Source organism: Marmota marmota, unplaced genomic scaffold, assembly GCF_001458135.2.
Source record: "Marmota marmota marmota unplaced genomic scaffold, marMar, whole genome shotgun sequence".
In the NCBI taxonomy this organism is placed as follows: domain Eukaryota; kingdom Metazoa; phylum Chordata; class Mammalia; order Rodentia; family Sciuridae; genus Marmota; species Marmota marmota.
Window position 1 is genome coordinate 32,184,143 of NW_025999977.1, and position 16,538 is coordinate 32,200,680.

General features: G+C 37.1%; 1 pseudogene; it reads right to left on the bottom strand.

The window, feature by feature from the left end:
* Window positions 1-6,640: 6,640 nt before the first annotated feature.
* Window positions 6,641-16,538, bottom strand: part of LOC107137022 — a 15,909-nt pseudogene continuing 6,011 nt past the window's right edge.

Below are 16,538 nucleotides of genomic sequence, written 5' to 3' on the forward strand. Positions count from 1 at the left end.
TCCCTCCCTCCTTCCTTCCTTCCTTCCTTCCTTCCTTTCTTCCTTCCTTCCTTCCTTCCTTCCTTCTTGTGAACCACAGCTAATTGAGAAAGGATTCCTTGCTAACTAAGCAGAGTGGGCAAAGATATGGCTTGGGTGAGCTTGCTTTTCCAGGTTCAAATTTGAAAGCAGACTTGAGAGTTTTTCAGCAAAGATCAGTCTTCTGTGGCCTGATCCCTCTTGGTATTTTCCTTCCATCCTGCCCTTTGTTTGAAGAAGCTTAATTTGATTTATTAGTAAGAAAAATGTTTTGCTTTCACGTTTGTGGGATGTATTAATGTATAAAACGATTAATTAACATAAGATATTAATTACAAAGCACTTGAACTAAATGAACCCTAATTCTGAAGAAAGCTGAACATAAACACTTCATTAGCAAAATGAAATGGCACTTGGAATAAAATGAAGTTCCCAGACACAGGACAGGTGAGCAGGAGTCCTCTGCATTGCTTCAAAGCCCCCAAACCAGGGCTCGGTGTCCAGCTAGAGGGTCCTGTCACTGTGCACAGTCCAGGATTGGCCCACTTGAACACCAATTTCCCTGATTTAGCAAAATTGTTGTTCTCAGTGACTTCAAATCAGTCCCGTGACCTGGCTAGACTGGGTGGGTTTGTGCTGTCTATTTATCTCTGCTTCCTGACAGCTTCCTTTCACCTTCCTCAGGTGGCTCTTCTGTCTGCTCCTGAGGCTCTGGCCTTCCTAGTGGTCTAGCCCCAACTGTTGCTTCTCCATCTTTCTCTTTAGTTTGTTTTATTCACATTCGTAGTTTTAATATCAAGTATATGATGAACTCTTTCAAATTCTTATCTCTAGACTCTCTTATAAGTTCCCTTAGCTATTATTTATCATCATCGTGATACTGCTGTTAAAGACTGAATATTTTTGTTACCCCACAATCAATATGTTGAAATCCTAGTCCCCAGCGGGGACTAGGCATTCAAAGATGGGCCTTTGGGAGGCAATTAGGTTAAGATGAGGTCACAGGGGTGGGGTTTTTCATGATGGGATTAGTGTCCTTATATAGAGGAAGAAAGACCAGATTTCCCTCTCTCTCTCTCTCTCTCTACTACATGAGAACAGAGAGAAGACAACCATCTATAAGCCATGAAGAGGACCCTCCCCAGGAACCAAATCTGCAGGTACCTTGACCTTAAACTTTAGAGCCTCCAGAATCATAAGAAAAAAAAAATTGTAGTTTAAGTCACCTAATTGATGACCTTTTGTTATGGCAGTCTGAGGCGACTAATACAACTTTGTAGACATCTCAAACAAAACATGCAGAAAGAAGCTTGTAATCCTTCTAACTCCCTGTCCTGATTTGTGGTAGCCCTATCCACACAGATGGCCAGGTTGGAATCAGAGCATTGGTGCATCTCTTGATCTGGTTTCATCATTCTCTTTTTTCTTAAAAAAAAAAATACTCCTTATTGAGGTATAATTCACATACTATAAAATCTACCTCTTTTAAGTGTGCAACTGAATGGTTTTTACTATGTTCACAGAGTTGTGTATCTACTCCCCGGAATCAACATGTTCATCACTCCAGAAAGAAACCCCACACCTTTTGCCATTCCACTTTTTCTGTTCCTTCTGGTTACAATCAACTTTCTGTCACTATAGATTTACTAATTCTGTTAAGTTTCATACAAATGGAATTATACAATATGTGACCCTTGTGACTTTCATTTAGCATAACGTTTTTGAGGTTTATCCCTGTTGTAGCATGGACCAGTTCTTTATTTCTTTTCAATGGCTAGATAATATTGCCATCATTTCTTCTCTAGGAAATTGTATAAATTCCTGATTTGTTCCTTGCTTTAGTATTATTTCCTTTAGTGCATTCTCCCCACTCTTCCCAGAGGAATCTGTAAGCATTACTCTGCTTAAATCCCACTTAAGATCTTCTAGTGCTTCCCACTGTTTGCAGAAGGACATCCAAACCTCTGGGTGTGTCATAGCAGTCCTAAGGTGCTTCCCTTGACTACCCAGACTTTTCCCACCCCATCCTCCTGTGCCCTTGGCGCAGTCATGGGGAGCATCTGTTCTGCCTGTGTCCTACAGGTGCACCCCCCCCTCACAGAATGTCCTTCTTCCAAGATTCAGCCCGGAACACTGCTGCTCATCCTTCTCTACTTACTCATCATCTCCTCTTTGGGTTTCCACAGGACCTTGAAGACAATTCTATTAGACGTGTGCCACTTGCTCTAAGGATTTCTGAGTACCTGTGAATTCCTTGAGTCCCTGTCTATCCTCAGGGCCTGGATTGGATTATAGGCAGAACTTGGTAAATGTTGAATAAATAAATGATTAGAGATAGGAAGAAATATACTATGTTAAATTATCCTGTTAGTGGCTCACAAAATAATAGCAATTGGAAGATTTTTATTTGAGCACATATGTTGAAAACCTGCAGTTACTAAACATCAGGCTATTCTGGAATAAACCCCAACAATGGCAAAACAAATCTACCTTTAAAAGGGACAGATATTTTACTGCCTGGAAATAGCTTAATTTACTTATCAAAAATTCGCTAGATAAACTGCTGACCACTCTATTTTACCTTGACACTAATAGCTCAAGGATCTCAGTAAATAACTGTTTCATAGGAAGTACCTGCTTTTGAATTTCACTGAGAAAAACGCCCTTTGCCCATATGCAATGAATTTCGATCATGTGATTCTTGTGACTGAAGGCATGATTAACAGATGTAGGTATCAAAGGGCTCTGTTGCCACACACTAAATCTAAGCAGCTCAAACAGAATCCATTCTTAGGAAATGGGTGGCTGATCCTCACTGAATGCTCAGTGTCCTACCTTATTATGAAACTGAAATTAATTCCATGATTTTTGTTTAATACCGTTTGAGGATTTTTTAAAAAAATATTTAAGTTTGGTAGGGTTCCTACTCTTTCATTCATAGTGGCAGTATTAGGATACCTTCTGAAAAGTTAATGGTTTTGGCCAACAGGTGATATTCAGCGACAGAGTGTGGCCTCTATACAGAAGCACATAAGAAGCCTAAGTAAGAACTGGGGTTTGGGCTGAGTGGTAGAGCATTTGCCTATCATGTGTGAGGCACTGGGTTCGATCCTCAGCACCACATAAAATAAAGGCATTGTGTTCATCTACAACTAAAAGAAAAAGAAAAGAAAGAAGAAGCCTAAGTCAAATGATAGCCCCAAACATCAAGAGTTAGTGAAAATCAACATATCTACCCAAATACCTCTCCTTGCCATGTACATTCCTCTTCTACCTGGAAAATTACTGGAAGTAGCTAGCTGGACTTAGAATTCAAGTTCTGAACAGTAAAGCACTAGGAGTTTCCCTCCATCCCACACCCTAGGGCACTTCTCAGTTCTTTCAAATGTTTTCTTGGGTGAACCTGTGGCTGTTGAAGGCTCATAGGCAATAAGAAAAGCAATGAACCTCTATAAAGAACCTCACTTTCCATGTCCAAACCAGGGGACAAAACTTCATGTATGTTATCAAGATGATTATTACCTGACAATATTATTAGGCCATCTCAAAATCCTCTTCTTCTGGCACATGAAAAAGAGCAATGGCACTCAACTTCTGGAAAAGCTAGTCTTCCATATGCTCTACCCAAGGCTAAGAATTTTCAAAGAAAGAGTTTGGGTGATAGCATAGAACCTATGTTTGATTAAGAGAGTCATAGAAGGGGAAACCCCAAATCTATAGACTTCCTTCAAATTTTTGGCACATGTTCAAACGTGACTGTATGGAATGAGATTCTGAGAATCCTCAGGGAAAAAAACATCAGCAGGAAGACTTAAAAAGTCAAGGAGAGATTTCTGCAGATTTCCACTGCCAGGGTGACAGATTTTGAATCTCATGTCCTGCTGAATTAGATAGGCTCAGCAAACATCTCAGGTTTTTCACTGAGTCCACAGAAAGACTATGACTTAGAATAAAAACCACTTTCCAGTATTAAGAAAACCACCATAGGGCTGTGGTTGTGGCTCAGTGGTAGAGTGCTTGCCTAGCACATATGAGGCACTGGGTTCGATCCTCAGCACCACATATAATTAAATTAAATAAAGGTATTGTGTCCATCTACAACTAAGAATATTTTTAAAAAAGAAAGAAAGAAAAAGAAAACCACCATAAGATTGATAGAAAAACCTATATAGATGATCCTTACAAAACTTAAAAATAAAACATAACAAAACCTTTTCAAGAGATATTTGATCCATCAATAACTTAATTGTTTGAAGAAAATGCAAGCAATATTTTCACAGGAAGATAACAGAATCGAGAGTTTCTAAAATGTATTATCCATAATGTTCAAAATACAATTTTTAAAAATGCTATACAAATTAATAACATAGGGAAATGTCATTCAGAGACAAGAGTGGAGCAAGGGGTGGGGGCTGGGGAGGCAGTCAATAACAACCAATACGAAAGGGGTGAGAGACAATCAGATCTTGGAGTTAGCAGACAAGAACTGTAAAAAAATATTCTGATAAATATGTTAAATAAGCATGTAAATATAATGGTAGACAAGGTGAAAATGTGAAATTGAAAGAATTACATGGGAATTCTAGATCTGAAAAGTACATCTGAAATTACAAATTTATTGAATGGGATCAACACAGATTGGACACAAGTGAATATACTTCAAGGTATGTCAGTAAAATTATTGAAAGAGTTTCAGAAGCACAGAAAACAGGGGAGGGAAATGAACACATTTCAGTGACCTGTAGGATAGCATCAAATGGTGCAGCATATATATAACTGGAGTCTAAAAAAAAAAAAGAGAGAGAGAGAGAGAGAGAGAGAGAGAAAAGGAGGATTAAAAAAAACACTTAAAGAAGTATTGGTCAAAATATTCCAACTTTTAATGAATAAATGACAAAACAAAAATTATCAGAATAGATATAAAAGAAAAACACATTTAGGGACATAATGATATACTGCTCAAAATTCATCCGGGGGCGGGGGAAAAAGCCACATTATATACAGGAAAACAATGATAAAAATGATTATTGACTTGTCATGAGAATTATTGGAAGCTAGGAAACAATGGGATGATGACACATTGTTGAAGTGACTAAAGAAAAATCTACAAGTCTACTTGGAATTTAAATCCATTGAAAATATCATTTTAAAATTAAGGAAAAATAAAAACATTTTTGGATAAATAAAAACTGGGAAAATTTCTCCCCAGCAAATAAGAAATGCTTAAAGAGGTTTAGACAAGAGACAAATAAATAAAGAACATAATATAAGGTGAATTTTGAGAGAAAAAAATTTAAAGGTGATGTTATAGACAGTGGTAGGAGCCACAGGGTTGAGGGAGAGGATGATTTAGCCACTTAAGGTGAGACATGAATGACCAGAAGGAACCAATAATGGCCCTAAGACAAGACAAAGAATGAAGTTTGGGAGAGGAAATCAAGAAAACTTCAGAGATCCATACATTCCCAAGGTCATTATGGAATTTAATCTCATCATTATTATTAAGACTTCGAAAGTACCACTTCAATTCCAAGCTCTGATTACTGTTGCTGTCATTCATCTTATGTGCTGTAATACCTGTGCTCCAACCATTTAAAAAATATTTTTGCAACTTCAGTTTCAATGGCCTTATCTTTTTTTTTTTTTTTTTAAATTTTCTACCATTCCCATATCTACATTTTTGCCTTTATCAGGACTGGATTCTGTGGTCATGCATACTAGATACCTCAAATCACTCTTCTCCATCATGATCATCTAACTGAATTCCAAGAATGGCTAAATCCAACTACCCAACAAGTCTTCACCTGCACCAGAGTTGCAGGACATACAATGTTCTCACTTCTCTCACATTAAAATCATGGCTGTCCATCTCATGGACACTTAGCATCCTGTTGCTGCTGCTATTCTACCCTCATGTGTTTGTGCTTCCACTTATCAAAAAAGCCATCTCACACCTGCCCCTTTGTCCATAAGCCATCGATATCACCACTCCCTAACTTTCATTCTCAGCTATTAATTTTTGCCTCACGTTTTCTTTAGAAGGGGAAAAAGCAATTCCACAAAATTATCTTACTGTTCCACAATAAAATCTACAAAACATCTACATTTAGAGCTTCATGTTTCCTTTCTGTTTCAGAAATTATATCTGCTCCTCTTTCATTTTCTGTTCACTGGTTTAGAAGCTCCACACTTGGACTTAAACCCTCTTTGTCTGGCAATATCAATTTCTCCTCTTCTGGAACATTCTCATCAGCACACTGACATGCTCTAGAATCTCTCATCTTGAAAATCAGATCCAAAATAACTTTCTACCCTGAATTGACATTCCCATTCAACTACCACTGCAATAAACTTTAAAAAAATTTGTCCATATGCATAGTTCACATTTTCTCATTTTTTCTTCTACCTCTTCTTCTTCTTTTTGTTATAGAACAACTTGTGTATTTCAAATGGACTCAAAATTAGTATCACTTACAGTATGTTAAGATAAATTGCCTTTGAAAGGGAGCTTCTTTGCCAGTACTTTGAGGTCTAAGAGACGTATCTAGAAAATTTTCTACTGTGGAAAATGAAGACTGCTTAAATTGAATGGTTGGGTAGGGCTTGTGATTTTTCTTTTTGATTAATTGCTGTAACACTGTCCTTCAGGAGGCTGAGGGAGTTTCATATTTTCTTTAGAGACCACTAAGTGCTGCAGCTCTTGCAGAACAACTTTGATGCAGTATCAATTCTGCCATTTTGCTAGCACCTGTATGGCTCTTGGGTCCACCATTCCATTAGAACTATTGACTTCTGTCTTCTTAATTTTGGTTACAAATCTTACAGAATGGGGTGCTGCTGGGTATTTAGGCTCACATTTTATTTTAAAGCTACATATTTGGGTTTCATAAATCGTCTGAGCGTATTATGGCTGCCATCTTGTGTTGCCGTCACTCTGAAGGCCCTCTTCTACCTCTTTTTATGAGGCTTCGGCTCTCACCATGTCTCTGCAACTGACTCCACTGAGGTCACCCTTGACCTCTGTTATGGTTTGGATCTGGAATGTTCCCCAAAGCCTCATGTGTTGAATGCTTTGTGCTCAGTACTGCAGTGTTCAGAGGTGGGTCCATGGGAAGTGGATTCATAGCGGTAAGGACAACTGGGAGGTGGTAAAAACTAGGAGGTAGGACCTATAGAAGGGAGTGGGTCCTTGGGGATGTGCACTTAGAAACTATATCTTCTCCTCTTTCCCCACCCCACCCTCAATCCTGTGCTTTCTGGCTGCCCTGAAGTAAGCCCCTCTGCTTCACCATACCTTCCCCACCTTGATATTCTGCCTCACCACTTCCTGTAGTAATGGAGCTAGCTGACCATGGACAGAAACCTCAGAAACTATGGGCTACAATAAATCTTTCCTCCTTTAAGTTGTTTTTTCTCAGGTATATTGTCACAGAAATGGAAAGTTGACTAACAACCTCCAGAGGCTTGGGTAATGGCCCCTTTACTGTTCACTTCCTGTTTGGCCTTTCAGTTCAGTTGACATGCCTGCCCACTTCCTCCAGGGTTTCTCTGGTTTTGTCCCTGACCACTCCTTTTCCATCTCCTCCGTTGGCATTTCTCTCTTTGCTTTCTCTCTATGTTGGTGTCCTCAGGGTTCATTCCTGGCCACTTCTTTATTTTTTTATTTTACTTCTCCTTTATCAGACCATTGATTCCCAAGGTTTTCTTCAAGCCCTAATAACATCTCTTCTGCATGTGAGGGTCTCTAACTCTGACTGCTAAGCTTTTATCCTGGTGTCCCAGTGTTTGGGATATGATCTCTTCCCTCTACCACAACAATGGCTCTCCTGCCTATTAAACAAATTAGGATTTGTCTTGAGACATGACTTTGGAAACCGAGTTCATAAAACATTATTTGAAAAGACTATTACTCATCATCAAATGATCAATTATTTTATGATTTCAGCAAAGGAAAGGTTATTTCCTACCACATATAGCCAACAGCACTGCTGTTAGTTTTAGTTTCCAGCTTTCTGGCTCTAAATTTAAAAGTGAATTTAAGTCAACCGAAGTGCAAATTCTTCGTGTGTGGCCTGGCCTCCCTCTTCCCTTAATTTTGCAGTTGGAAACACCTTAAAAGGAAAAAATAACTCCCCTTTGGGCAAAGTGAAGCAAAAATGTAAACTGCTTCTATGCTATCTTGAACAAATGTACATTTCCTGTCATTATACTTCATGGTTCAGAGTGGGCTCTTGAGAGAGAATGAGGAAACAAATAGAAAAATATCCAAGCACATGCATAAAACCACACAGATACAAGAGAAAGCTGCATGACAGCATACTGGGGGGAAGAAAAATTAAACTTAGGTCTCGTGCCAGCTAAATTTTTAGCATCTCTAAGAATAGGATGGTAAGAGTAAAAAAATAAACTTTCTTCATCACGTTTCCCAGGCTCTAGGAATTCAGGTCTCTGCTGACTTCCTTTTCTTTGAACAACTGGTTCAATCCTTCACTTGGTCTAACTTCTCCCATCTAGAAGATTCTTGACTTGCTTCTTCAGTGCAGTTTTTCTTCATGTATCACAATACAATTACCACTGCCCTGTCTCGGGAACACTCTCAAAACCAATGGGGATACATCCATTCCACATCTTCCCACCACAAAGCTTAGTTAATATTCTAGAAACTCCTACAGAAGTGCCCATACAGAGCAACTGTAAACACATTTTAGAATAGCTATTGTTAGAGATCACCATGAGATTGATAGAAGTTTCTGGAAGAAGAAGTAGGAAGAACAGTGCCATGGAATTTAGCATTGCAGAGGAAAGAGGGATTAATGTAGGTTTTTAAAATTCTGGTTTTGAAGTTGGGGGTAAATACAGCTCAGTGGTAGAGCACTTGCCTAGGATGCTGGAGGCCATGGATTCCCTACAAAGTGCCATGTAAAAAAGAAAAATAAATAAATTTTATTTTTTATGCCATCCTCTGGAAAATATCTACATTATACCTATTTTCTAATTGTGGTGGTGGGTTTGGAGATGAAGAAGTGAAAGAGAGGGTGCTTAAGGAAGATCATACAATGTGAGATTCATTGCCTAGGAAACACCTGAACACATCAGTTGAAATTTGTCATTCAAATTTTATATTTTACAGACACAATCTGTGATATATTATGACCTTTCGTATATGCAAATGTTTATGAATATATCATAGAAGGATAAAATCCCCTTCTCCCTGCTGGTGAAGACTTTTGCAAAGAATCAGGTGGTATAAAGAAAGGAGTTAAACAATAAAAGCCTAAGGGATGTGGTATTAAATTCCTCTGCAGAGCAAAGAGTGCAAAGCCTGCCCAATCAGAAAATAGAAATGATTAAAGATCAAGGATTAGTAAATAAACTGCTATAATAAACAAATCAGTAAACCGCAGGTAAAAAATGAGGTAAGAGGAAGTGAGATCGCATCTGAGCTCTAGTCATTTGAAAGAAAGGGTCAAACTATTCTTGAGTCGATGGTTTGATGAGAGATTTGAACACGCATAAGAATAGTAATTTAATGGAGAGTGGAGTCTTACAAGAAGGGTAAAGCAAGTTGGAAGTCAAACCCTTTCTCTAATTTCTCCTTTTTCTTTTTTTGAATTATAATTTATATGGCATAAGTTCACATGTATAAAGTATACAAGTTCGTGGCTTTTAGTATATTTACAGAGTTGTGCAACAATCACCATCTAATTTTAGAGTATTTTTATCATCCCCAAAGAAGCTTCAGTACTAATTAACATTCCTTCTTCATTATCTTTCTTCCCTGCCCTGCCAACCATCAACCTACTTTCTGTCTCCATGCATTTGACTATTTCTGAGAATTTCATATAAATGGAATCATGCAACATATGGTCTTGTATGACTCTCACGAGGCACAATGTTTATAAGGTTCTTTCATGTTATTGAATGTATCAGTACTTCATTCTTTTTATGGTCAAATATTCATTGTGTGGATAGACCACATTTTAGTTATCTTCTCATTAGTTTATGGACATTTAAGTTTTTCCCCCCAACTTTTCAGCTATTATGAATGATGCAGCTATGAGCATTCATGTACTGTTTTTTGCGTGAAATAAGTTTTCTATTCTCTGGGGTAGATACCCAGAAGTGGAATTTGGCGGTTGTATGCTAACTCTAACATTTTGAGAAAGAGCCAAACTGTTTTTGAGAGTAACTGCAGAAATTTACATTTTTTTTTTAATTATTATTTTTTTGTTTATATATGACAGCAGAATGCATTACAATTCTTATTACATATATAGAGCACAATTTTTCATATCTCTGCTTGTATACAAAGTATATTCACACCAATTCATATCTTGAGTAGATAATGCTAAGTGAAATTAGCCAATCCCAAAAAACCAAATGCCGAATGTTTTCTCTGATATAAGGAAACTGATTCATAGTGGGGTATGAAGGGGGAGTGTGGGAGGAATAGATGAACTCTAGATAGGCAGAGGGGTAGGAAGGGAAGGGAGGGGGCATGAGGCTAGAAATGATAGTGGAATATGATGAACATTATTATCCAAAGAAATTTACATTTCTACCAGCAATGTATGAGATTTCCAATTTCTCTGCATCTTCATCAACCCTTGCTGTTGTCTTTTTATTTAGCCATCATGGTGTGTGTGAAGTGATTTCTCATTGTGGTCTTGATTAGCATTTCCCTAATGACTAATGAAGTTAAGCATTTTTCAGGTTCTTATTGTCCACTTTTTCTGTCTCTCTGGCCTCTCTTCCTTGTTTTCTAATCTTCCATTTTCCCCTCTCTTCAAAAATGTGGCACAAAACCCTGATAGACAGGAACTGCATTGCAAGGCCTTTTGTGTGTGTGTGTGTGTACTGTAGCTAAAACAGAGTTTCAGTGAAACTCAAGGACAAGTTCATTAATGTGGATTGTGAACCGTAAAACTCCAAACTTTGGCTTAATTCAAGCCAACAGATCTTTATTCAGTGGTTTGTTTAGATAAGTGGAATGTGATGGATTTTTGAGTATCACATTTAAAATCTACCAGACAATACAAGTTAAGTCCATCAATAAGTTTAAAATAAGGACACAATAAATAGATAAATATTGGGAAAAAGGTGGTAGAATGCTATCTACAGTGGAAGTGGAAATGTGCATACGCTTTGACTTAGCAATCCACTATTAGAAATCTATCCCAAGGAAATAGCTACACGTTTCACAATTAGATCCAGAGATATTTACCTAAGGCTTATTTGTAATTATATGGAAAAAAACCAAGTAGTTCAATAGCTACATAAATTATATCTAGACAATAATTAGGCATTTGTTTAAAACTCTGGGCAAATATAATATGCAGAAAGTATAAGAAGTCTCCAGAGGCCATATCAAAGGAAATAAAAACCAGAGTGGTATTATGGGGGCTGGTGCAGCAGCTTGCCTGGGGGACCAGGTCAGGGAGGGGTTGCCAGTTTCAGTAATCTAGGGATTTAGGTTTTAACACATGGGGACAGGGGACAAGAACTAGGATCTACTGAAGATAACCAAGTCCCCAGCTTCTGTAGGACTATAACCTCAGAGGGAGGAGGATTAGGATGACTTACATTCATCAGTGAAGATGACATAGAACTTTGTTTGTTTTAGTTTAGTCTCTGGGTGGTGAAAAAAAGGCATTTATTTTGAGAATTTGTAATCAGGGACTTATAACTCTTGTAGATATAGGGCCCAAATTATACTATCTGAGTTCAAGAGAATCCCAAGGTAGGAAATTAAAAAAAAAATTGTCTCCTGGCCAGAGGCCACAGGGCACTTGGCAGAAAAGCAGCCCTCTCTGGGAGAATAAGGCAGCCCTGCAGACTGCCCAGGCCACTGGCCTATCATGTCCCCTAATGAGGTGCACAGGATCCACAAGTCAAGATCACTCTTCTATTTTACAGATTTTTTCCCCCCTATAAGACTCTTCATTTTGCCAGTCTAAAAAAACGAAAAGATCCAAGTTTGTTCTTATCACTTAGATCATTAAATGTTCCTTGTTGGCAGCCTGGAAATCCTGCTTTGGTTAAAGTGTAAAATCGTGACAATTTTGTATGTCAGGGTGGGTTATTTCTTCATGGAAGTAAATGGGTTCTCTTAATACGCTGAATAATAACATGCTGAAATTAACCTTCAAATCAGGAAACAGGTTGATTTTTTAAATTTTCCTGCTGTTTTCTCTACTGTTGGCATTTTGAGATTTAGCTAGTACTTATAGGTATTTCATTTTTAAAAAAATCTTCTTTCATCATGGTCATCTCTGATTAATTTCACAAGAGTTTGGTTTTGTAATTCCAGCCACTGTATCTATGATTCTTTGCTCTGTAGCTTCTGCACAATTTTTTACTAGCTCCATCAATATTTCAGTTATTTAATGTTTACAAATGTTGCACATTCTTTAGACACATTCTGCTTTAACAGTTGTTACTTATTCTTTTTGAGGGCGTGGGTTACTGGGAATTGAACTCAGGGGCACTCGATCATTGAGCCTTTAAAAGAGTTCCATCTCATTCGTGTCTTCTAAAAATATATTGTTCTTACTATTATTATGATGGGACTACTACTACTTTGAAATTTTCTTTTCTAGTTTTCTCTGACTTGACCATGATAGTATAATATGTTGATGGAAATTCAATTTTTTAAAAACTCATCTGGCTGGGAGTTTTTTGTTATTTCATTTTATTCCACCTTTACATTTTAGTTTAAGCTTTAAGCTGGTTGTCTAGATTGCAACAGGGGAGTGTGAAACAGATAAAATCCTGTCTTATGAGAAAGTCTTTATAAAGTCCTGGAGAGTAATTGAAAAAGACAACACCCAGAAAGGCCAATAAGCTGCCCTCAAATATTGGGGTAATGGGGAAGAGAGGGAATAAAAAAGGAAGAAGTTCCTAGCTTTAATATGCAGAAAAAATTAATTAGAACCATGAAACAACCAGATAGACAGAACTGCAGATGAGGTACAAATTTTTATCAGCAGGGTTTGAAGACTCAGGCACAGACTCCAAGTATAGACCCAAGATATTGTTCTCATTTAGACCTGGAGATGACATTCTTTACTAGGAGTAAAAATAAACATGTGAATTATTATATACACAGTTCTCTTAATATTTAATTGATTTAATCATGATATGAAGTTTGAAAATAGGGTGCCAATTAATATATTTTATGCCCATTTCTGTCCCTTACCTTTAGGAGAAGAGGTTTTTCATGTGTGTGTGTGTAATATTCTTTTTATAATGCAAATATTCTTAACTTTGGTGAATCATGTGTGGGAAATATGAGGAAGCACTTTGAACAAGTAGATTTTATTTCTCTTTACTCTTTTGAATAGTCATTAAAATATACAAGTTTGTAAATGCAAATAGTATCTTATCTCCAATAAAGATTAAATTCACCTATAATGCCTTATTAATACATGCATGGATATGATCAGTTCTTTCCTTTTTTCAAGTTTAAAAGAAACTTATTGTTTCTAAAGAAAGTTTTTTTTTTTAATAGAAAGAAGAACCATTGTAAGAAAACAAAACAAAACAGAAATTAAAATAGCAAAGCCCTGATGTCAATTGTCCCACAGAACCACAATGGGGCACTATTGAGTTTTGCAAGTTGCCCTTTCCAAGGGCAGAAAGGGAACCCTGATACTAATGATCACCTCAAAGACAATACTTCAGTTTCTCATAAATGAATTATTTCATTATTTAATATGCATTTTTCTTTAACAAGTCCTCACTAAAGATCTGAGTATGTATTGAATAATCTTACTTTTAAAATGCCCCAATCACCTATTGAATGGTATCATTAGGCCCGATTACTTTGGAGATGTGAATAAGCATAGGGAAAAAAATTAAAATATGCAAATGGTATAAACATTAGAAATTCTCTTCTGGGGCTGGGGATGTGGCTCAAGCGGTAGCGCGCTCACCTGGCATGCCAGCCGCCCGGGTTCGATCCTCAGCACCACATACAAACAAAGATGTTGTGTCCACCAAAAACTAAAAAATAAATATTAAAAATGTCTCTCTCTCTCTCTCTCTCTCACTCTCTCTCTCACTCTTTCTTTAAAAAAAAAGAAAAAGAAATTCTCTTCTAAGTTTTGCACTTGTGAACGTGGAAAGAATTACTTGGGTATTAGATTATTTTTAGGTAATCCAAATTCTCTAAAGTTCCATCAATTTGTAGTCCTTTCAAATATGCTTTGAACCAAGATTAGTTGGAGATGATGTAATACATAGTAACCAAAGATTTTGGCTAATTTAGTGAAAACAGTAAGCAAGATTGCTTGGCATAGGATATGTAGTCCAAATAACTAATTTATTGGTTCTACTTTCTTTTATAGTTATTCTTAAAAATCATTAGCGAATTTATAAATGTATTTAGATACGTAATTTTTCTTATGTTTTTATTTCCTTTTAGGTGAAATAGCTGTTCCACAAAAAAGCAATTTTGAAAAGAGGGAAAATGAATATGTTATGTAAAACAAATTTTCATTCCTATATTTTGCTTCAGAGAGGGGAGGTATGTACTTTGGTGGCATCTTGTTCTATTCATCTTTGCTTGTTAGCGAAATCACCCATCTAATAATGAACTCATTGGGGATATATATGGCACATTCAGTTAGGGGAGAGAACAAATGGAAATGCACCATCATAAGAGAAAGTGTAGACATTTCATAAGTCCTCTCCCTATGACATCCAATCTCACCATCCATAAGTCCTCATTAGTATTTTCCATGATACTTAGTAGGTCTGAGAGGTAAGAACACAAGGTCAAGGTGTGGCTGAACTTATCAATGGAATTTCCAGTGAGTTAATGCAACAGGCAAGTTTGATGAATGAAAATAACAGAATATATCCTAGTTAGTTTAAGCAAGACATGGATTTTTTTTAGAGAATATTGAGAATCTCACAGAGTCTCTGGAAGAACCAGAGACTCAGCAACAAGTCCATGTCCCATTGTACCAGAAGAAATTCCACAGCAAGGATTGCCCCACCTCTAACACTATGGCTCCCATGCTGTGTGCAGCTTGCACTGATGATACTTCGGCCTGGACCTCAGAAGTTATTCTTGTTTCAAAAAGCTCAACATCTATCTCAAGGCCACAGTTGAGGAAGTCAATGCCTTCAGTTTTCCCTTATCAACTGAAACTCTACGTGAGTGTGTCAGCTTGGTGTACCCCTGTGTCTGCTTCCATGCCTCCAGTCTAGCTGAGAAATTTAGTTCTGACTTTCATTTTAGGGAGGCAGGCTTATCATCATCATCATCATCATCATCATCATCATCATCATCATCATCATTTTGATTGCCCAAAATATACAAAGGGTATTCAGAAGATAATGAGCAACTATGAATATAATAGAAGTCTTCTACAATCTATCTATTCAGGTGAAGGGAAAAAGTTGTTTAAACAAAACAAGTTAACTGCTTTTGAGGAATATGAAGTTGTTCAAAGCTGATGGAAAAAAAAACTGAAACAGTAATGAAAATTTCCCTGAAATTTTAAGAACTTTTTTTTACTGGGAACATAATAACAGTTAATGTTTACCAAGCACTGCACAAGGGCCCTTGTATATATCTTCTTGTAGAATCTTTATCCCATCCTTGGGATGTAGTTGCTCTTCTCATCCTACAGGCTCTGGAAACTTAGACAATCTCCACCAAGGTCACATAGCTGCACTGCATTCAGACCAAATTCACCTGGTCACATACTCTATAATCTTAACCAGCATACCAACATTTCCCTACAGAGCATGCAACCATTTGAAGAGATATGATCTGTTCACTCTAAGTGTTCTACTGAGATTGCTTGGATGAAAGTAGAGTGTTATAAATGGTGTTATTAGTATTCACAAGCATTTTTTCAAGCATAAGCGTTTTAAATGTCGGTTGCTAAATCTTTTCTAGTGGAACACTTCTCTCATGCATTTATCCAGTGTCCACTCCTTTCCCATCTAGCCAACTTGCTCTGCATATGTTTAGTGAGAAGATACTCAATTACTGTGTTCTGCGTCTGGTTTTTAAAATCTATCCTCATTTTGGGTCCAAGTCAAGTCTCAGTTCCTCCCAGAAGGCCCTTCTGCTTCTCCAAGTTTTTAAAAATGTTTTTTATTAGTCTATTATAGTTATATGTCATAGTGGGATTCATTTTGACATAATCATACATGCATGGAATGTAATTTGCTCCATTTCAGTTCCCACTATTTCCTCTTTCCCTCCCTTCTTCCACTCTAATGATATTTCTTATGTTTATTTATTATTTTTAATTGATGCTTTATAGATATACAGAAAGGCAGAATTGCTGTGGTCTATTTACAAATGTACTTAGCATAATTTGTCAATTTTATTTCAAAGTTCCTTCCTTTCCTCATTCTTCCTCCCTCCCCTTTGATTCTCTTGCTCTTTAGATTTCACTTCTATTTTCATGGGATCCTCCACCTTTCCCCCCTTATTTTGCTCTAGCATGTATATATGCAGAGCAGGGTTTTATATATATATATATATATATATATAT